Source organism: Cyanistes caeruleus, chromosome 19 (genome assembly GCF_971803275.1).
Source record: "Cyanistes caeruleus chromosome 19, bCyaCae1.hap1.1, whole genome shotgun sequence".
NCBI classification, from domain to species: domain Eukaryota; kingdom Metazoa; phylum Chordata; class Aves; order Passeriformes; family Paridae; genus Cyanistes; species Cyanistes caeruleus.
This window is the reverse complement of record NC_141719.1, coordinates 6,574,424-6,597,404: the sequence shown is the minus strand read 5'-3', so window position 1 is coordinate 6,597,404 and position 22,981 is coordinate 6,574,424.

The following is a 22,981-nucleotide window of genomic DNA, read 5'->3' as shown; positions in this document are numbered from 1 at the left end:
AGAGCCTTTTCTATCATACAGCCCAGAATTCCTCTCTTCTCCATACACAGGAGACTTTTGAATTAAACCAGGTTCAATCCCATATATGTCAATTAACTCAGATTAAAAACTACACAACAACAGACAGAAGACTCTTGAAGTGCACAGTTTTTGTTTTCCACATGAGCACAGACTGTTTCTTTAGCATGGATTGTTTCAGTCTCACCCACATCACCTCTCTCCAGTGGTTTCTCAGCTCCTCTGTCCTGTAACAGAGACAGAGCCTGAGGAGTTTGGGAAAAAGGGCTTCTCCAACAAAGGACTTCTCAGCACTGCTGTCCAGAGGATTCTCAGCAAATTGGCACTTCTGTGTGCTTTTTAAATTCTAAATTTGTACCAACATGAGCAGAGTCATTATAATGTACTTAGGGATGTTCAGCAAATTAGAAGGCTGGGCTTGATGAACTTTCCCTAACCCTTATAAAGAAAATTCCCTATTTTAGCACAAAGTGCTGTGTTGTCTACTGCTCATCACATCTCACTATGGCTTCCATCTACTTAAAGAAATATCTGATTACTTGTAGATATAAGGTCAGGTTCTTTACCTCTTTAATTTACAGAATACTCATAACAGAAAATGTGTATCATCAAATAACAAACAAATTACTCTGTAATTATGAAACTGCCTACAGAGAATTCCTTATACACTCTCAAAATGAAATCTGAACTTCAAGCAGCAGAATAAGAAGGTATATTATTTAAAAACTAATTAGAAGAACAAACATATAACAGAGAATGACACAGGAGATAAATTCTTGTAAGCTTCTGTTTTACCATTAGCATTTTAACAAGAAAAATATCCTAATTTAAAAGAGACCATAACTTTGACTTCATCAGTGATATTATTTGGCAATTTAAATCATTCTTTTCAGCTTCAGAAAGAAATAGCTCAGAGTTTGGTTAACAATCTCCTAATGTGATTTCAAATACACCCATTAAGACTGGAATCTGAACCAACCCTCTCAACAGCACAAAACTATTTTGCCTCACCTCTGCAAAAAAATGTCACAGTACCAGAAGACCAAAAGCAGTATCAATTTCTGTGGAATAAGAAATCCCTCAATCAGATCTTCCATTTGAAACAGAAGATGGGGGCCCTGAGTGGTGCTGCATTACCCATCCTCCAGCTCTGTCCCTGAGCCCAGGCACTGCTGAGGAGATGCTTTGTTTCAAACACAGTGATGGTAGCACCATCCATAATCCAAAACACTCCTGATGTCACTCCAGCTCCTGTCCAAGTGCTTTGCTGACAGAGGCAATATACAAGTAAATTAGTTGACAGTTTTTCATCTGAAAAGCTGTTAAGTTTCCCAAAAGCTGTAAAGCTTTGTCAGAGACACACTCAACACTAAGATGAAAAACTCTGCAGAGCAAGAGTGCTTCATTTACCAACATCCACACACAGAGAGCACTGGGCTGTCATCCCCTTCCACAGCTGTTGTGTTTTGGGTTTGTTTTTAAATCTGCAGCTGCTCTTGCTTTAGAAAAACATTCACAGAGAGGACAACATTGTAAAACAGGGTTTGAGAAAGCACACTGTCCACAGACTGTGTGTGTGTGTGTGTGTGAGTGCAAGGAGGTCAGCCTGAATCTGCTGTAATTCTGCTTAATTATGGACACACACACATCTCAGGTGTTCTCTTGGAAATCTGCCAGTATTCATCCTCCAAACTGACTGCACAGTCCAGAGTCCAGGGCTCTGTCTCAAAACTGCTGCTGCTGTTTATTTGCAGTGGTTCCATTATTTTAAATGAAGTGCTGTTATTGTTATGAAGAGAGCTGGGGCTCAAGAGCTACTTCTTTATAAGAGCCTCATATTTTGTTCATTATTACTGAGATTTGGTCAAATCCACCCCCCCCCCCCCCCCCCAAACAAACCCCAAAACCCACAACCAACAAACCAAAAAAAACCCAAACAAACCCCAAAACCCACAACCAACAAACCAAAAAAAAACCCAAACAAACCCCAAAACCCACAACCAACAAACAAAAAAAACCCAAACAAACCCCAAAACCCACAACCAACAAACCAAAAAAAACCCAAACAAACCCCAAAACCCACAACCAACAAACCAAAAAAAACCCAAACAAACCTCAAAACCCACAACCAACAAACAAAAAAAACCCAAACAAACCCCAAAACCCACAACCAACAAACCAAGAAAACCCCAACAAAACAAACAAACAAAATGATCCAACCAAAACAAAACCAAAAAAAAAACCCAAAACAAACAAAAGCCCCAAACAAACAAAAAGAAAAAAGAAACTCAAAACCAAAGCAAAACCCCACAAACCCAACATTTTCACGACTCAGTGCTTTCTTTTCTACCTGAAGAAATGCAGCTGAATCCCATCCCCTCCCTGTAAAAGCATAAAAAATATTTTGAAACTGAAGAACAAACTGCACAAGAGATTGGTTGAAGGCTGCCAGGAGGTGTTTTTGTGTCTAATCCTCTGGACATGCTGTGTGATACTGGTTTGAATTTCAGTTCTTAATGCTCTAAAACGATGATAACAGCAAAGAAACACCCAAAGCTTCTTGATTGTTCCATCTATTCATTTTCCAGCCCCTGATCAATGAGCAAATGCAATCACACACATGCCTTGCTCCCCTTTCTCATGCCCAGTATATTCCAAGTGTTTTCAGTTCATTCCTAGAGGGTCAGAAGCCCCTGATCCCACAATTACCATTTCTAAGGCACCAAAAGCACTTTTCTCCTCTGGGATTTGAAGATGTCACCATCTAAGAGCATAAGAAGATCCTAGCACACCCATCTTCTATTTATTTACCTCCATGGCAAAATTCTCTATTTTCATTTGCTTAAAAAGATGCAAAGAGGAAAAAGAGTCTTGGTTCTACAATAGATCTTTATTTTTAAGGGCATCTAACTAAGCAAATGTTTCATTAGAAAAAGCTAGAAAAAACTCCACATCAGTTTAATAGTGGAGTGAGGGACCCAATTAATAAAATATCACAGAATTTTTGAGTTTGGAAGGGATCTCTAGAGGTTACCTTGTCCTACAGCCTTGCTCAAGCTGTGCCACTTAAAGCCAGCAGCCAGATCATGTTCAGAGAGCTTTGAATATCTCTAAGGTTCCTATTAAAAACTGTTTAAAAATGTCTAATCTTTAGGGTGAGCAAATCATATCAGATCGGCACAGACCTTGCTAGGTCATTTTTTGATTTATCTTGCCTCATATAAGAAAAGTAGTTTGAAAGTTAACAATAAAACTTCATTGGCAATGATTTCTTCCTAGAAAGAGTAGGGTGTGAGCACCTAAAACTCATCAAATAAGGGAAAGATGGCACAAACTATGCATCTGAATGCACTGGAAAAACTCAGAATACTTTAAACAAGCCTGCTTTAGAATGAAAACTGCCTCAGGATGTTTGCATCACATCACTCTCTGGTTCTGAAGCTTTGTTTTTATGGATTTTTCATGGCTTGCATTGGCCTTGAGATTTTGTAAAGGAACTGGTTAGGAACTGAATTTTAAAAGCTCTTTATGATTCTTCTCTTTAAAATTTCTAAAAAAATCTAATCTCATTAGTCCTGAGACAGATTTATTTATAATTTATGTGAATAAACTCCAGTCACATACACTGACTCCTGTGCTTAAGGCCAGCATTACTTTTATTTCTAATCGAGATACACAGAGTAACAATGAAATAATTCAGTCTGGTAGCATCAGCTGTACACACAATAAAACAAATATCAGGGCTGCAGCCCTTAGAGCTCCCCAGGATAACACTGGAGAGATGTGGAGGTTCATTTGCAGCACAGAACAGACATTAAGGATCAATGGCTTTGTAGATCTGTACTGGAAAACAGGAGACACAGGAAGCCCTATTTGCAAAATTAATCTTGTAGCTTGCCCACTTTTACCATGTTTTAAAATTTATTTTAAAGTTTCCCCCTTTATTAAAAAAATCCTTCAGAATGGCAAATTATAGATCATGAACAATGGAGCAATAACATTACACTTATCTAGGGAGACTCCATAGCACCAAATGATTCTCTTTGTGTCTCAGACACCATTTGGGGTGCTCACTAGTTCTGGTTATTATTCTAGCACCAAAAATAGAGTAACTTACATATTTGCACAGCAGTATCTCAGAATGCATAGAATTTACATTAAATTCCAGCTCTAATATTACTTTTAGGGCTGAAGAGTCTTTCTCAGAGAGTGAAACTTAGCTAGGTTAGGAGCACATGGAATGGAAGAGATTAAATTGCACAGAACTGTTGGTTATATTAAAACAATTAGTCAAGGAATAAATAGAAATACAATCAAAATAATAATAATATGCCATATGTATCTCAAAGAATCCCAGCAGACTACTTTGAAACCTTATCACAAAATGGCTGGGACTGATTCAGAGGCACAGTTTAAATATTCAAAAGGAAGGAAAAGCATCCTGTGATCCAAGGACCTCATTTCAAAATACACATTCACACTGCAAAGAGACCACAGCAGGGGATGTGGCAATAGTGAACAACTGGATGCAAGGGAAGAGTTCTTCTTCCACTTATCCAAGGCCTGTCCTCCAGTATTCTCCACTGACTTCCCCAGGCCTCAGAAGAGCTTTCTCCTGTGCAGGCATAAAATCTCAAGTGCAGCAAAACAACTTAAACTTGCAAAGGCACATTAAGGCAGATCTCAAAGGCTGCTAGTCAAAAGCAAGATTTATGGATATGGGTGTCCTGGGGTGACTGTGATGTTAAATTGTATCCCCATTGATCCATCTGGCCCAGAAATAGGTTTTGTATCCCTAAAACTTCACCTGAGAGTAGAAGTGAGTGGAGAAGCAGCAGCGAGTCTGTTATCAGAGACTGCACTTGCTCCCCCTGCATTTCAGGACAAGGTTTTGAATACAGCACGGACAGACAACAAGGGACAGATGGCCTTGGCTTTCCAGCCAGCTGAAGCAGAGAGATCTTCCTGGACTGTTTTCTTTCCCTTTCCTTGGAACAGTTTGAAGCTGCTCTGGACTGGGGATTCAGGAGAGCACCTGGAGTTGCACCCTTGGACTGCCGGGAGCCCAGCCTGGGCAGTGCCAGAGGGATTGAAAACAGAGCAAACAGCCACAGGAAAGAGACCCTCTGAATTTGTCATCTCTTCAGAGCAGCAAGAGGTTTTGTGATCTGGTATTGTTCATTCTTGTGCTGGGTAGTGCTTTGCCTGTTAAATAAACAGGTTTATTCCAGCAAGTTTTGTTTGGAAATCCTGGCGTTTCCTTGAAGCACAGCTGATTCTCTCCAGCACTGCAGATGGGTATATTTTACACAGAGGTTCAGCAACAATTTCATGTGTGGCCTAAATGACAAATGAGAAGGTAGACATGAATAATTTATTGTCATTACAGCCATTTTTATACTACTATAGTTTCCTAATATATTAACAATAAGTGAATGTTGATGAAAAGGTTGTGGGAACATTTAAGTGGTTTTATTGTGTTTATAACACATAGTAGTAGTAATGTAAAACTATCAATGTTTAATAAATTTTTAGCAACATATGTTATGAATTATAAATGGGTGACTATGTCATAGAAAATATGCATAATTTTTCAGATGTTTGTTAAATAGATGCTGCAACTTTTAGAAAAACTATTAATAACAAAGTGATCAGGAGTAAAAAAAAATTACAGACATGTTCAGGAAGCAATTTCTAATTAAACAAAACAAAATTAAAATCAATTAAATACAATTATAGTGGTCTCTGCTATACTGCAATTGTTTAATGAGTCTTTCTTTCTAAGCTGCCTGGAGATACTGACTACTCCAAATGCTTTGGAGAAGAAACAGGATCAGTTTTCTAATTGTTGTCATCAGTGGCTGAGCAACTTCTTAATTCCAAACTTCTGTTCTTAAAGACAAAATATTTATTAGGAAAAGGATATTTTAATTAAAGTCTACATAATGATTTTTGTAGCATTTTTGTAGGGCAAAGCCACATTTTCTTCCCAGTGTGCAGGGATCAGTAAAAGCCCATTTTAATAACAAAAGTCTCCTCCTAAGTAAAAATCTCTGCATTGTTATTGGTTATGAGGGTATTTGGTTGATACAGGTGGATACTTCTAAAGAGAATTCATCAATATCTGAGAGGTGATTAAGTGCCAAGCACTCACATTTTTCCCATCTTAGGTGTTAGTAAAGGGGAGAAATTAACATCCTCCCAGACGCAGCAGTTCTCCAGTTCATCACAGCTAATTAACAACTGGTTAAAAAGAAACAGCATACACTCCCTTTCTCTTCCCTAAATCTCTCGATTTTCTAATATTTTAGGCTGTGGAAATACCCAGTGTTCATTATTGCTGGCCCAGCCAGCTGAGGAATACAGAACAGTTACTACTGCTGACATGAAGACCAGAATTATTTCTCTTTAGGGAGTAGTATTGCTCTGAAAAATAAAAATAAACGAGCTAAGAATAAGGGAGAACATTTTATTTCTCTAATGAGGAACATGAATACACACACCTGTGCACAGGTCTCTCCAAGCCCTCCCAACAAATGGACTTGCTGTTCAAAGAGCCTGGGTCCCTTTACAGCTCATGGGTCATGCTGTACTTCATAATAACTCCAGCCTGGGCACAGCATTGCACTCATTTGACTCCTTCAAAGTAATTTTTTTCTGCCCTCTGTAAAGTTCCTGTCTATATTCCATGGTTAACAAACACCACACAACTTGAGTGTATAATTGCAAAGCCCATCCATTTACCTCAGTTTGGACTCAGTCATCAGCAGAGGAAAGAAATCATTTCAGACCCTCAGTGCCTTGATAAAATTTTGCTTCATTTCCTGGGGTAAATTTATTCTCAAGGCTGCTTTTCCTGCCTGCTCTCTGATGACACTATTACCTGGAGGGGGACAAAACTTCTGTAATAATTGGAGCAGCTTCATAAACCAGAGCCTAAATTAACTGAATTCAAATATATACAGCAACAGGGAAATTGTTTGCAAGCATAAAATTCCATTCCAATCTAATCCATCGATTGTGCACTTACTCCAAAATTCAATTAACCTGCTGCCTGCAACAGCTCTGCACAAGTGCATAAAACTAAACTCATGGGTAATAGTTTGCAAGATCAGATCAGTGATTCATCCACATTAAGTTGTTCAAAACTGAAAAGCTTGTCTGGGTACCAATGCCAAGAGCTCCTGCCTTCCATGTTACAATTATCACTGATGCCTCCCAGTTTGTCTTCACTTGTTCAGCGAAGAAGATGCATATTTACAGAATTTAAATGAAAGTTAATGCATCTTCCACACTAAAATTATACCAACCCTGTATCCTTCCATCTGGATCAGAGCAGACAACTCCATTTATATTCCATTTATAAGAAACCTGAGCTGAAAATGACAGGAAGAGGGAATCAAAAGGGGAAGAATGGCACAAAACAAACATTTTGCACCTGTTCTCTCCAAGAATTTTTTTTAAAAAAATCACAGATCTCAGTATTAATCTCTCAGTTTTAGACCAGCACAATTTGCTTGCCTTTCTGTCCTTAACTTTACACCTGAATATCACAAGAGAAATTATTTTAAAAATTAAGAAATTAAGGTTATTGTCTCAAAAATGCAAATGTTTCCTGCTACTTTTTTCCTAATTGTCTCTGTGTATGCTGCAGGTTGCATGAAGCCTTCCTGTATAAAATTAGCAGTAATCACTCCTCATATTGTAGCACTGAGCAACTCCTGGGCAGGAAAACCTAAGTGAGTTCCAGATCCCTAGGGGTCAGGAAAATAAAGATTTCTGCCAGCAGACATTGGGTTTCAGATTTACTCTGTCAGGGCACTGCCATATATAAACAGCAGTTGCCAACAGTAGCATTTTCATAAACACAATAATTGTGAGAATTTCAGTCACCTCCTCCTGACTCACAAAAATGGTGTGGTGTTCACACTGCTGATGTATCTAATTGGATTAGATTTGATACATCAAATTTTGATATTTTCTTTGATAGATTGCTGTGATTTTTCAGCACCCCAAAGATTTGATCTGTTATGTGCAGTCGTAGGCTGGAGACAGAAATCACGACTCGAGTCCTCTTGATCATGAGACAAACAGCAAAGAGTTTATTCCAGCAGCTCTTTTTATAGGGGGTGTGAATTTTCCTGGGTTTAGACAGCTGATTGGGCTGGGTTTTAACCCTGCCCAGCTCCTTGACCACTGAGATCTCTGCAGCAGGACTGAACAGGATTGGTTGTGGTCTCTGAGTTTAAATCTATCCTATCATTGCTCACTTGGGGACTTGTTCTACTTATTTTCTAAAATGAGCTAGGCCAGTCAAATTTGGTTTCTGTTTATGACTAGGTTTATCTGTCTAGCTACAGACTAGCTGTACTGTGACAATCAGCAAATAGCTGAGGAATCAAAGTAGTTCCTCCATACCTGTGATTTTCATCCCACAGTGAATAACCCCATCAGAAGGAGTCTGTCCCCCACCCCCTATCAGGGAATTGAGCATCACAAAATTCTCCCTAATTTACAAAGCATTGCAAAGTTCCACTTTTGTCATTTTTTTTGTGTGCAGGTTGAGAGCATCATCAAACATATGTGATTGCTTATGATTTATTATTAAACACAGTGATCTCCAGGTATTGCACATTTTATTTGAAAATTAGAGAGCAGTAAACAACCTTACTGCTTATTGCACTTACAGTTCCAGAACTGGCACAAGGATTTCTCACTAATGTCAGTAAACATTTATTGCATGTTTCACTGTACATCTAATCAGAATGGGGAATCATTTGCTTCTAATAACCAAGAGGAAAATAATGTAGATATCCAAGCACAATGACTTTAAAACAACCTCCCTGGCAGCTCCAGGAGCACACCTTGATGAGTAACTCACCCCTTACAACAGCACCAGTTGGCAATACAGTCTCCTTTGTTTTCCTGTGTTTTTCTCATGTTTTAAGGACAGAGAGGCAATTCTCAAGTTTACTGCTAGTTTGTGTGTGTGACCTTCTGCAGCATGAACAGAACTCAAAGCAGATGGTGATAAAGTTGCACAGAAGATTTAAGTTATACTCTGATCTGGAGGTCAATCTTGTTTTCAAGAGCTGTTTCAGCTTCTCACAAAAAATTCCCATCCACTTCTCACAGGAGTTAATGGGAATCTTTCAGCTTCCTTCCACAGGGTCTGGATTTATCTTCAGTTTACTTGTTTGCTGCAACACACAGTAAAAAAGGACCACAGCATGCTGTAGTTTCAGTGATCTTCATTAAACATCCCAAAGCAGATAGTGAACTATGATGTATCTTTCCCTGGTATGTTTTGTTGGTGTATTTTGTTGTATGATCAGTTATACCAGTGTACAAAACATTCTACATCCTGAACAAGTGGCAGAGATCCCTACAGCAGAACTGGAAACATGGCATTCCCACAGAAAAAGTCCACCAAACACCTGGCTATGGAACAAAATGGCTATAGAAAGATGGAGATCACCTTCAAGAAATTATCTCATAAATGATCCTCAGCTTTGAAAATGATATCTGCATTTTTCACCCTGTCTTCTACCCAGATCTTTCCCACCCAATAACAGAGTAATGGTAATATTCTGTACATTTCAACCAAAACAAAGATCTTGACCCCAGTAAGGTTTGCTACTGGAAAAGCAGTGTAAAAGTTCCCTGGAGCTCTCCCAAGGTCTGTGCTATAAGAACGTTATTGGATTTACAGCCAGAGACTCAACAGGATAAAAACAATAAATTAACTAGATTAGATTAAATAGTCAGACATCCTCTCTTTTGAAAGAGAAAAAATAATCTAATTGAAAAAAAAATTAGAAAATAAATGACATACCCTGGGCACAGTCCCAGCAGAAAATGCTGAGGCTGATCTTTTGAATCCTTTCATTTCTGCAGAAGAGGAATAATTTCACATTTGGAAGTTTCTGCTAGCTTCTGGGAAACCAGATTAATTGCACAGCCCCAGTTTCAGGATCAAAAATGTTCTGATTTTAGCACACATACTTTTTTTTTTATTTTAGATTATCCCTTGCTGTTCAGTTCAGATAAATTTCATAAACTAGAAATTTCATGCCACTTTATTGAAGCTGATACTCAAGATAACTTGAAGACTGATGAAAAGATTCCTTTGCTATTACTGTTATTACTTGTATTTCTTAGGTGAGACCCAGAGACCAAGCCAGGCTGATGGGAAATTGTGTCAGGAGCTGCACACACACAGCAGGGAGAGGTCCTGTCCCAAGGGGATTTACAAACCACAGTGCAGGGACACAATCTGGCCTTGAAGTGTCAAATTCAAGCATACAAATTCCCCACATGGAATATGTGGATGCTGAATGCAAGCAGGGAGCAGAGTGTCTGTGGAAAAGCAAGTCACAGAACTTCCTCAGACTAGCCTGAGCAAGAAAGGGAAATCATAAGGAGGAATTAAAACAATTCTCAGAGATAGAAGACAGCCTTGCAGGTGCTGTTTGTTCCTTGTTTTCTTGCAAGAGAAGGTCAAGGGATGGTGAACCCCACTGAACAATGATGGTTATGTCTTAGTTCACTAACCAGTAAGAGTTTTACCTTTCCAAACCTTCGTGTGCTTGTCTATAAAAGAAGATCTGGGGTAATAAACCTTGCTCTCCTGTTCCACTTACAAGAGAGTCTGTGTCATTACCACCTTGCCATTCCCAAAATATGTGACAGTCATACAGTACCTGGTACAGTTTTTGCTCTCAAGAGCTGTGAGGGGTTAAAGGGAGCAGCTAAAGGGGAAGATGGAAAAGGGAGTAATTTCTTGTCCTGGGGATTGATTGCAGGACACAAGGCAATGAACACACAAGGAATGGAAAGGGAGAACATGGAGAGGACAGTATAAAGAAGAGGCAGAGAAAAATCAAAGTGCAACAAGGTCCCTAAAAAGCAACAGGGTCCCTGTTTTTTAGCTCCAGTTCTCTGTCTAGGTCATCCAAGGAGAAGGAAACTAATGCACAGACCCCAGTGCAGCTGCAGTGGAGAAGTATTTACTCTGTACAGTCCTGGACTGCCACTGTACTATTGCTGCTAGAGTAAGTCTTTGTGCAGCTACACTGAACTTGTGCTAGTTTATATTAGTATTATATTTTAATCTCTCCAATTCAGTTCTTGCTCTCTCCAGCTACAATGTTTCATTTTTTTCCAGAACACTCAGAAGTAGATGAAAAATAGTATAATTTTTATCCAAAAAAAAAAAAAAAAGTGATTATGAAGCTCTCTTCTGCTTTAAATTTTTAACCAGCACTGCTGGGTCTTTGAGCAGTTGCCTCAAATTAGACTTAAAATGAACCTTTCATGACTCCAAGCTTTGATAAATTCTGTCCTGTTCTGAGTTTTTTTCATAGTCCCTTATTTTAGCTTATGGCAGTGGGGAAATCCAACCTTATGATGAAAATGCCATGAAAGAAATTGCACTGTGTGCTTCCCCCACCTGCCTGACAACCCCCAGGGGTGCTCCAGGCACCCAGGGAATCATCCAAGGAAGATTCCTGGGCACCAAAACTACCTGATGCAGGATCTTTCAGGTTCCCTTAGAGAACAAATAGCTGTAACTTCTTATTATAAATCTAAATCAAACAAGTGTTGGACAGTGGAGTTTATTCTTCTGTTCTCATGCCATGAAAGCACAATGCAGCCAGGCAGTGCCTCTCCATGAACAGAACTGAGAGTGTAGGCAACACTAGGGCATTTTTAATGTTGATACTTGGGCTGCTATGGAATAACCTCTCAAGATTTTAGTTTCCAGATACTAACCCCACTTGCTTAGTAACTTACCTTTACAGTAAGTTATTCACCCATGAAAAAAGAAAACCACCTCATGGATAGCACTAATATAGGAGCTGCCATCACCATCTAAAGATATATTTTCAGTGTGATTTCTTGGCACTGACTTTTGAACACCCAGCTTGTCCTGTAGGTCCTTAAAATATTGGATCTAGACCAAGAGTAGACAAATATTTCTAGAGCACCAAGAAAAATACCACAATGGCTTAGGGTTCAACACTAGCTTTTCCACTCATTTAAGTGGCTCCACAGCCATTCTCTCAAACTTCTTGATCTTCTCTTCTCCATTCAACATTTATGATAAAAAAGTGTTCTGGGTGCAATACCAAGTGTCGGTCATTCCTCAAACTTAAATGCTTGTTTTCTTTCTATATCTCATGGGGCTAAAGCAAAGGAGGTTTTTATACCCTTCATAATGCAGTTCCTGACCCCCACAAATCTCTCACTTCCAGCAGTTCTGATCAATACAGCCCTGAAGTTGTCACTGCCCATGTATTAGTGCAAACCTGCTGCTGACCTCACTGCTGTTCCATTCCCCTCTGCTCCATCAACAGCCCCTTTAAATCAATTATTTGTCAGATCCACTGGGACTTCAATACTAATTGCAATGAGATTTGTGGCTTCTGGACCAAAATGAAGTCCCATAACACAAAAAGTTTTTTGTTCATACCTCATTTTCCAATTTCTTTGGAAGTCCCTACGAAACAGCCAGACCCTTGCAGGGCTGAGATTTTATAGCTCTTTGTCAGCACTTGCTGAAATTATCCCACACACAATGAGAAATCCAGTGTTAGAAGCAAGAAGATGGCATTACCTTCCTGAGAGCCATGGCAGCTGAGCCCTCAGGGCTTTATTTCTCACCATCTGTAACATCTCTCTATTCTCTCTTTATATTCAGCTCCACGAGGATCCTCTCACACACTTTATGTCTAATATGCTGTCTCAGATGCTGTGAGCTCCTCTCCAGGACTGATCTAAGCTACCCATGTTGCACAAAATACTTGGTATTTTGTTTTTCAGGAACATTAGTAGTGCTCACCATTTTCTGTAAGGAAATCCAACTCAACAGAGAGAAACCAGCACTGGGAATGAGGAGGCTTTTAAAAGATTTGAGATAGCCTGGTAGATTCCACACTGATTCTTCTATTTCAGTCTGGTTGCAGTAACATGGAAAAAGGGTCTTGGTGGTGAATTACTCACCTGTACAACCCCTACATGAGAAATGTATTCTTGCCAAAGTCTCATGGGCAGTACTGTATTAGCTTTGAGCGACCTTCAGGTAGAAACAATTCCACTAATCAACAAATTGTCTACAGCAAATATCCCCAAACAGCTCAAGAAACTGCAATTCCCATACTGGATAGAGAGGAAAAAACTCTCAGTTTGACACTGAGAGGAATTAGAATAGGGAGCCTGGTTGGGATGGAGTAGAACCCATTAAAAGATCACCAAAACCCAACTCCCATGAGGATGCCAACACGAATTTTCTTTTGAAACACTGAGTTCCTGTAACCTAATGAGAATTAAGCACATACCAGCTCTAAATTCCAGCCAGGACATGGGACAGACACACAAAAAAAAAAATTCCATCTTTTCCAGGATGTCCTTCAGCATCCAAATCCCCAAAGCCATAAATAACATATATTAGCATGGAATAATTTGGCAAAGGCACATAACTTCCTAGGGGGAAAACACCAATTGGTGACATATAAATATTGCTTTGACCTTAGGGTCAAATTTCTCAGAAACTGCTAAATTACAGAAGTGCTTGAACTACCTAACTCCCCTTGCTTTAAGGGAATAGATGCACTTAGGGACTGGAGCTGCAGAAAGCCAGGAAAATGCCTCAGGCGTGTTTTGCCACAGCTTTTACATCATTCCTGAATGGCTGCTGCTATCAGAGGAAAGCCAGCTACTAAAAGCACTCTCAGCAAACTTCTCCCTGCCTCTGCAGGAATGCACACTTACCTTGCCAGCTTCCAAAGCCACGTGAATCAAACCAGATTATTTTGGGATGAGCATTCTCACCTTACAGCCGCCGCTGCTCAATGGAACTGCAACAAATAAGCTTTTTTTTCTTTCCCTAAAACCATTATCACAGCTGGGCTGCTGATTCATCACAGGCTTGGATGTCCCCAGCCCAGGTCCCCTGCAAGAAAAGCTCTGTGATGTGTGATAGGAAACAAGCATTTCCTGCTCGGTTTTCTGGGCGCTGTAGAGCTCCACAGAGATGCTGGAGGTTGATGCAAAGGGCTTCTTATCTTCTCTCATCGAATTCCACAGATCTTGGATGCACAGTACAAGGAGAACATATTCAATTAATTCACAGCAAAATGTAAAATTTATCAAAAGACACCAAGGCTTAAGAGAGTCAGCCTGTTGTGCTAAAACCAATTCATCTCCCCCACACTCAGTACACCAGCCATGCTAGAAATAAGTGATAGCTTTTCAGCAGTCCTCTGCTTTCATTTAAAATACAGACCTTCTTATCATTATAACTCTCTAGAACCCCAAAGACACTGTCCATTATAGAACTAAACTCTCAATATTTATCTATGCAAGAGGGATCATACACTTTTCTTGACACACTTTAGGACTGTAGTGGATTTTAGGACTCGAGTCCAGCAGGGGATGTCAAATGCTTAAGGCTCTTACCAGAACAATGAACAGCTGCATCTGAGATCCATCACTCCCATTACTATCAATAAAATCACAGAGAGCTTCGGTGAAGGTCTCAGTACAACAGGGAAGGGTTAAGGAATGACAAGCTCTTGAGTTAGGTACATAAAAGATGTCAAAAGTTTAAGAAAAGAGAAATCAGTGATTTTTCTAACTGGCTAAGTTAACAGGGACAGATGCAGTGCTCTACCACAGCAATATTTAAGCTGCTGCTGAAATAGAATTTTAAACCTGTTGAGGTCCCAAGGAACAAGTGATCACAGATCAGCAGAGATGCTGCACTGGGGCAGGCCAGGGACTGAAGGGGTAACTCACTTGACAGACCCTCAGCTTGTGAATGACTCTATCCAGTCAAATAAGAGAGATTCAACATAGCTTATTAATCATTAGCTCTAGCATGAAGTATTAGAATATTAATATAATAAATATAAATATATAATATCTATTTATTTTATATTTCATATTTATTAATATATGATATTAGAATATTTAAAACCACGACAGAGACACTCTGGCCTGTATTAATATTTTTCCTAAAGTGATTTTCAGCCTTTCTCTATATGTCATTCTATTTAATATATCCAAGATCCAGCTCCTGTTCCTGCTGCCAAAACATCTCTAATCAGTTTGATGCCCTCCCCATCCCAGCTTCCTTTAGAATTTGCTCTGTAAAGGAGGAGACCTCACAGAGTCTGTTCATAATTCTTAATAGTAAATTTTTTATCCACCTTTTCATCCCAGCAACTTGTCCCTGTTACAAAGTAAATTTTTACACATATTAAAAAAATGAGTTTGCAAGATAAGAAACGAAAAACCATTATCACCAGATAACCTAAAAGGATGCAACAGAGACAAATTGCCTACAAATATGTTAAGATTGTAGTTGAAAGTTGGTTTATTGACAAGAAAACATTGGGACTTTGCAGCAGAGAACAGATATAAGGATGGAGTGGATTCACCACTTTTAGCTCCAAGGAAATTACCAGTGTCTCTTTCAGTATCAATGTCACAAGAAGATGTTTGGTGTATCTATATCCAGCACAACAGCATTTCTAGGAGAAAGCAGGGCAATTATGGCCTTGAGCTGTTCTGCAATTTTATATTTAAACTTATGAAATACACTCTTCCAGTTTAAAAATCATCTCTAAACTGTCAATCAAATCACTCCAGGAAACAAGACTTTTCATTTCTCAAGCTTACAAGAAGTAATTTATCAATTAAAGCCAAATAGAGTTATAGGGAAGCTTTCTTGGAATTTATTTCTTTAACTGTGTGCAAAACCCAGCAAAAAAAAGGCCCTATTCATCATTATCCATTGAACCTGGTGAAAAAAATAAGGAAAAGAAGCACAGGAGAAGGATGATCACTGACTGATATAGGCTGGGATTAGGCAAGGCTCCTGGAGGTAAAAAATAAAAGAAGATAAATAAAAAATAAAATAAAATAAAATAAAATAAAATAAAAATAAAAAATAAAAATTAAAAATAAAAATAAAATAAAAATAAAATAAAATAAAATAAAATAAAGTAAAATAAAATAAAATAAAATAAAATAAAATAAAATAAAATAAAATAAAATAAAAATGCAATAAAATAAAATAAAAAAATTAAATTAAATTAAATTAAATTAAAATAAAATAAAATAAAATAAAATAAAATAAAATAAAATAAAATAAAATAAAATAAAATAAAATAAAATAAAATAAAAATCAGAGTGAAGAAGCCAGCACAGAGAATTCTCTGCACAGCAGCAAAAGGGAAGAGCAGAAAGGTCTCCACCATTTCCCTTGTCCCTTGCCTTCCCTCTGCTCCTCTCTGCAAACCAACAGGGAAATGGTGACAACTCTACTCTTATTGCAGAATTAATGGTCAGCAACAAAAGAAAATCAAAAGAGGAAAATTAATTCAAAAGGAAAAGTGATCTTCCTGGCAAAGCAGAGCTGTGCAGCACTGCAGGGTATGTAGTCCTTCCCAGAAATCAAGAGGTGTAGGAAATCCATGGCACTGCCACAGTGTCACATTAAATAACATTAAATAACGTGACACAATGATTTTCACAATTACATTATTATAATTTTAGCTGGGTCCCTTAAGGACACAAGGCTTTTGGGATCCCTGTGTTCAGCAAAGCCCTGTGGAACTGGCCAGCCAGAATTACCACTGCATTCCTACAGCACAATAAAGAGAGCAGCTGGAGCTGGGTAAGGCGTGCTCAAAACAAGAGAGGATGTTCACCTACCCAGCAATTATCACCAAATATCCAGTCCTATATTGGGTTTAGGGTGGTCTGAGTACAGGAAACAGGGCAGAACAGTCAAGAGCTTATCAGCTCTACTCAAGGGTTATCAGCTCTAATCCTCAAGGAATGCCTTGGATTTATTGGAGAATTTTGTTAACACACATCCAACATATGGCAGTGCTCATTCCCATTGGAAAAGATTTCACTGAGAAGCCAAATGCTAAAATCAAGCAGAGGGTAGAATTTAAAGGCCTGTAATCCACATTTTACACATTGTTATTGGAGTTATGGAAAAGCAGGCTGCTGAAGGTACACACTCCATCCTTCCTGTGCTGATGAGGATGTGCAGGGGGGAGGACTATGTGTCTTCTTTGCAATGCATCAGCAGATTCATGCAAGGATAATCCACTACCAGTAGAAGACAAGCTTTGGTGAACCCATGCCTGTGAGAAATTGCTTTATTTTTAAGGGGAACACCACAGCTGCCAAAAATATTCTTCTGTTTCTCATACCAGGAGAACTGGTATTTTTAATTGTTAATTAGGTCTCTGACCTCCTCTTTTGAACTGACATCCTTGTACAGCTCCACCTTGGGATAAGTGCCCCTTAAAGGCAGTCAGACCCAGAACTGGGTGTGAGCACAGCAAGATGGAAAACACAGTTAAAAGATAAATGGTTTTAAAAGGGTAAGAGAAACAAGACAATTTAAATGAAGTAAGCAAAAAGAGGAGTACTTAAAATGGCCTTCTGCACTCAAACTGTTTATTTTATCTAAATACAAAGTAACATTTGCCAAATGACTCAAGTGCTTCCATGGATGCCTCTGATAATTGTGCTGTGGTCTCTGTGTGGCAGAGAATGCTGTGTACACTGGACAGGATGCTGTTTTGCAATTAGCTCATTTCTATAAAAATAGAACAAATTCCCAATTTACAAGAATGAAATGTACTATCAGAAATGTGGCTTAAAAGGATGGAACAGCTGATGCTATGAAATCTGGGTGTGCTAATGTGCTTTTTTCCCAGAGTAGTGCTATTATAACCATGATGCAAAATCTAGTTCTAGACTAAAACCTCTCTATGGAAATAATGTTCTCTGATGTTTACTCAGCCCAGCTTGGCCCCATCCATTTCCCCCAGTAATTTAGAGATGAAGGATATGTCAACATGAACTTACCTGGAGCACCTCTCACACAAAATTCCATTTTCAAATATTCCTAATCTTCCAAGGCAATTTTTCACTGGAGTCTGGGGAGGGTTTAGCAATGATGATTTTCCCTGTACAAAACTTACTCTTCTGAGATCAGGCAAACTGAGTGAAATGATGAAGAAAGGCAGTTCTACTGGAATGCTCTTGGATTCCCTGTTACTCACATTTATCAAACCATCTAACACCTGAAACACTAAATTAATTATGGGTCTAATATATTCTTTGCTAAGAACTTCCAATTTAAAAATGCTTCAAATTCAGACATCTACTTGAAATGCAAAAAAAATTATAATTTGGCTCCCATCATTGTTGACAGTACTATTTATGATACTCCCCTAGATTTTGGGACAGACTTTGGCTCCAGCTTCAGTCAGAGCCTTGCACATTATTTATAATTCCCTTTTCATTTATGTATGGAGCCTGCCTGGCTTCTGTGAGGGATGTCCAAGTGTGGAGAGCACGTGACTTGCCAAACATTATCCAAGAAGCTGGGGATGTAATTGGGGTCTCTAAAGTCCTGAGCTATTAGCATAATGAGAGCATTGCCCTTTTACAGGAAGCTGCAGGTACAGCTTCAGTGTCTCTGCAGTTTAATTCCTGGGTAATAGAAATAATGGGCAAAAGAAAGCAGAGCCCAGATAAGAAAAAGTACAGGAGGCAAGAGGCAGGTGAGGTTTATGAGCAGTAGAAGTTAGAAAGATGGCTGTGGACAGTGCTGATTGGGCAGCAAGGACTCTTCCTCTGACATACAGATATAAACAGCATCTTTTATGTTAAATAAATGAGATTTAAACACAAAAGTTGGTGCTCAGCACTGGAGCACTGCTCATCTGCAGTGGCTGAAAGAAATTGCTTTGAGCTGAGAATGCAAATCCTGCAATCTCTGAGCAGGACTGACCTCACTGGGCAGCCTCTGCTGCCCCTCACCCTGGGCCATGCAGAAGCTCCTGAACCATCAATCAAGCCAGGATTGTCAGAGTGAAGAGCTGTCACCCACACAAATCACTATTGCTCAGGGTTTCCTGCTCTGAGGGTTAATTGCATTAAATAATGTTGTATAATAATAATAAAAAAAATCCCAAACCAAGCAAACTTTGATTTCCCAAGGTATTTAAGGCACCTAACTCGTGGAAATTCCAGTTTAAATTAATGGGAAGTGTGCATCTTAATTCTCTTGAGAGCACTTTGAGAATGTCAGAACAATGAAATCAAAATGCTCTTTCTGCAAAATGGGAATAATTTTCAAAGATCAAAGCAGGGAGATGCTATTGATAGTATGTTCTGCATTTCCCATTCTTCTGCTGTAGGTAGAACCAAGTCCTTTCCCAGCAGCATGCCCCTTTCTTCAAAGAGGGGAACTTTGTCATACTCACTAAAATCAGTGCCCAGAAGCCTCCTTTTCACAATTACTTCATGTAACTGCAATTGGATGTTAGCCCAGCATGGTGGGAGATTAGCTGGATGTCTGCAATCTCTAAAGTTATTGTCTTAAAAAAAAAAATTGCAAAGAAAACTGAGCCCTCTACTGTCTCCTGATTTTGAAGTCACCAAGGAATAAGACGAGGACAAAGCTCAAAGTGAGCAAAAATCTTACCCAGACCCTGAAAAAAGCTGAGCTGAAGAAGAAGGAATAAATGTTGATGGCACAGTTCCTCATTCAGGCAGGAAGTCTGTGACATTCTTTGTAACATGCAATCCCCCCAAATCTTAAAGATAAAGGTGACTGGGGAAGAGCAGCCCTGGGCAAAAGGGAAGAGGGAATTGTGAACCCACAGAGGCAGTTCTGGATTTCACAGTCAGGCTGGAGGGAGAGGTGGTTATAGGTTTTATAGCTTAGTGTGCATGAAGTGATCCCTTAAAACCAACAGCAGTGAGTGCAAGTGGCTGCTGTGTGTTGGTGCAGAGTTCAACAGAGTGATAACTTCAAGCAGTGAAGCCCAAGGATGAGGTGAAACCCTGTCATTACTGCACATCTTGTAACAGGAGATATCCAACAACTGCTAAACTCCATGGAGACTGTAACTCCATGCTTTCACAACAGTTTTGGTGGCTCAGCTTTGCATCAACACAAAATATGATGGAGAAAAATGGATTGCATGAAAATTCATAGAGAGAGCACATCGGTGTGTGCAAGCAAACAACTGCACAATCATCTAGGTAATTCTCCATTAATATATTTTAGATGTTGAACTCCTTAGGGTGAAATACAGTAATTTTAAATCCACTTTGAGTGAACTGCACAGAGCTCTAAACACAAGATATCAGCTGTGAGATGGCAAGGGAACTCCAGCAGCCACAACTCTTCCACTCTCCCAGAAATGCAAAATGTTACTCTATTAAGCAAAGATCAGCCTGAGAAGCAGCCTAGATTAATGATGCACATCTAATTAAAGAGGTAAATAATTGTGGTGATGTACCCTGAACAAGAGGCAAAATATATAATGCAGCAGGAAATAAAAAATCTGGGGTTTTGATTAAACTACATTTGTAAAGGTAGATAGAACTACAAAGTGCAGAATATTAATGCAGAGTAGCTTAATATAAATTAGACTAAGAGTTTGTTTTCTTCAGCCAATACAATTGAACTTAATTGTTACAGCTTACTTTTGGGGAGGGAAAGAAGTTGATATTAACTAATGAGAAGACCCTGATGTCCCACAAAAATGAGATATCTGGGGTTGAAGGGGTCACTCAGCAAAACCTGTAGTTAGGAAAAGGTTTGACCCATCTCCTCAAGCAACATGAATTTCTGTAAATTATTTCAATTTTTGTGGCTCTGAAGAATTTCAGGGAGGGACCAAAAAGCCCCTTATGTTCTGCCCCCCATCCCCTGCCACACCTGCAAGGGCAGAGGAAAAAAGGTCTATGATTCCAATTCTCCTTTGCACACAGGTAAATAGAACCTATAAAAAGAGGAAATTTACCCCATCATACATCAGAGCCCCCAACAGTAACCAGGGATGTTATTGTGCTGGGGGAAAATTTATTAATCAAATATTGCATCAACCTTTGTTCTTAACATTACATCAATCCTAATTCAACAGCATCACCATGGTTACACTGTTATTACATTTTAGCCTTGCAGGTTTCTTATCAAGATGTACCCAAAGAATCTCAGTATTCATTCTATGCACATTCCAGACAAATAATCTGGCTATCATATCTACTCTATTAATATGAGGCCACAATTCCTATTCCTTAATTAACACAGACCCACAATAGCATCTTCTCTATCAAAAGCAAGTTATTGTACATCCTCTCTCCCAGAGTCCAATCCCCCATACAAAACAGCAAAGCTCCTAATTAGCTTCCAGGTTTAAGGAGCTGCTTCCATCAATTTGCATTCCTGTATCACTAAGAGCTCTTTTTCCACTATCAGCAGGACCATTAAAGTTATAAAAACATCCACAACAACACAGGGGAAAGGAAATTTATCAGAGCTTTGTCAAGGAGGTAAAGCTGAAGAGAGGTTTTAAAATTTTTTTAAAAAATCCCACTGAAATAGCTTTCAAATAACACTAATGAGAGTCTGTAATCCCAACTGAGGCTTCATCTCAAAGCATAACAAAACCCCAAATTATGCAATCTACCAAAGATGGAAAAAACTCTCTGACAGTCCAAGCAGATTGTGGTGATTTGATTCCATTTAATCGATTTTCTTAAAGTTTTATACAGAAATTCACTAAAAATAGAGAGTTTAAAATTGTCAGCATGACTAAAACAGATCCTTGGCTTCAGGATAATTTGGTATCCCATCAAGATTCCAGACTTTAGCAACCCACTCCCTTCAGGATTCTTGCCTTTGTATTACTGTTGCTCTTCATTTGGTATTTCTCTGCAAGGCTTCATCTCCTTGTGACTGTGAATCAGAATGTTCATTATCTGATGAACATAAACATTGATTCAGCCTCTCTTGCTTCATTAAGCTGGTCTGGTTTGCTCCTGATTTATTCCATGTCTGCCTGAGACTTCACCTGCATCTCCTGGTTCCAGGCTTTTGGAATTGTTGTGTCCCATGTGTGATCTTTGCAGCTGGGATTTGTCCTGAATGCCTGCTGGAACCTGTCTTTAAACAGAACTACAAACTACAAACTACACACCTACAATGTCATTTCAGCAGGGGCTTACAATTTCAGTGAGCCAAGTAAAGTTCAAATAGCACAGATTGTGAGAAAAGTGGGTTTAAAATAATTTTTAGAGATGTGGAATGTTCTGCTTTTCAGCAAGAATGGGCCCTAACTTTGTATTTCTGATCCAGATGCATGTTTTCAATGAAAATCAGGAAAATAAAAACACTACAAACATGACTGGAACATCACTTGCCCCAGTCTTGGAATTCAAGATAAAGGCATTAAGATGATTACACTGAAGTAACTGGACATTAATATGTCCAAGCATTTCCTACAATAGAGCAATCTAATTTGCATTTAAGGGTTTTCCCTACAGAACTGTGATTTTTATTCCCAAACAGCTGAGGATATCCCAGGATTATTCTCAGGATATCCCATCCCATGTCTGTGATTCAAAAGCACAATGATCACAACAATTACAATATGATTAAAAACTCATTATCAGAAATACCTCGATAGCATGCTGAAAATAAACATTTCTAAGGTAATTTTTCTCACAGCATTCAGTAGATGATGTTGCCATTTAATTGGCTGACAGCCAAACAAATTACTCATAATGAATATTTCCTTTCAGAAATGACAGCATTCTGCCTTTTAATTGCACCTGAATGGAATATGGTTTTCTGCAATATATTTCTTATTCAAAACAAAATTCATATGTTTCATCATTTGGGAAGTTAAGTAACACCCAGAGGATTATTTCCTGCAGGTCTGCTAAGGGTAGAATTTATTTTGCATTAATTTAAGCAAATGTCTACATTTGAACTGACCTGTAGATTACATTGCTGAGCCAAATGGAGACACAGAATTTAGACAGGACTTGAAAGGGGAAAAGTCAGATTCTTGTAATTTAAAAGAATAACAAAATTTAGCTTGTTTGCAACTACACAAATTATCTATGT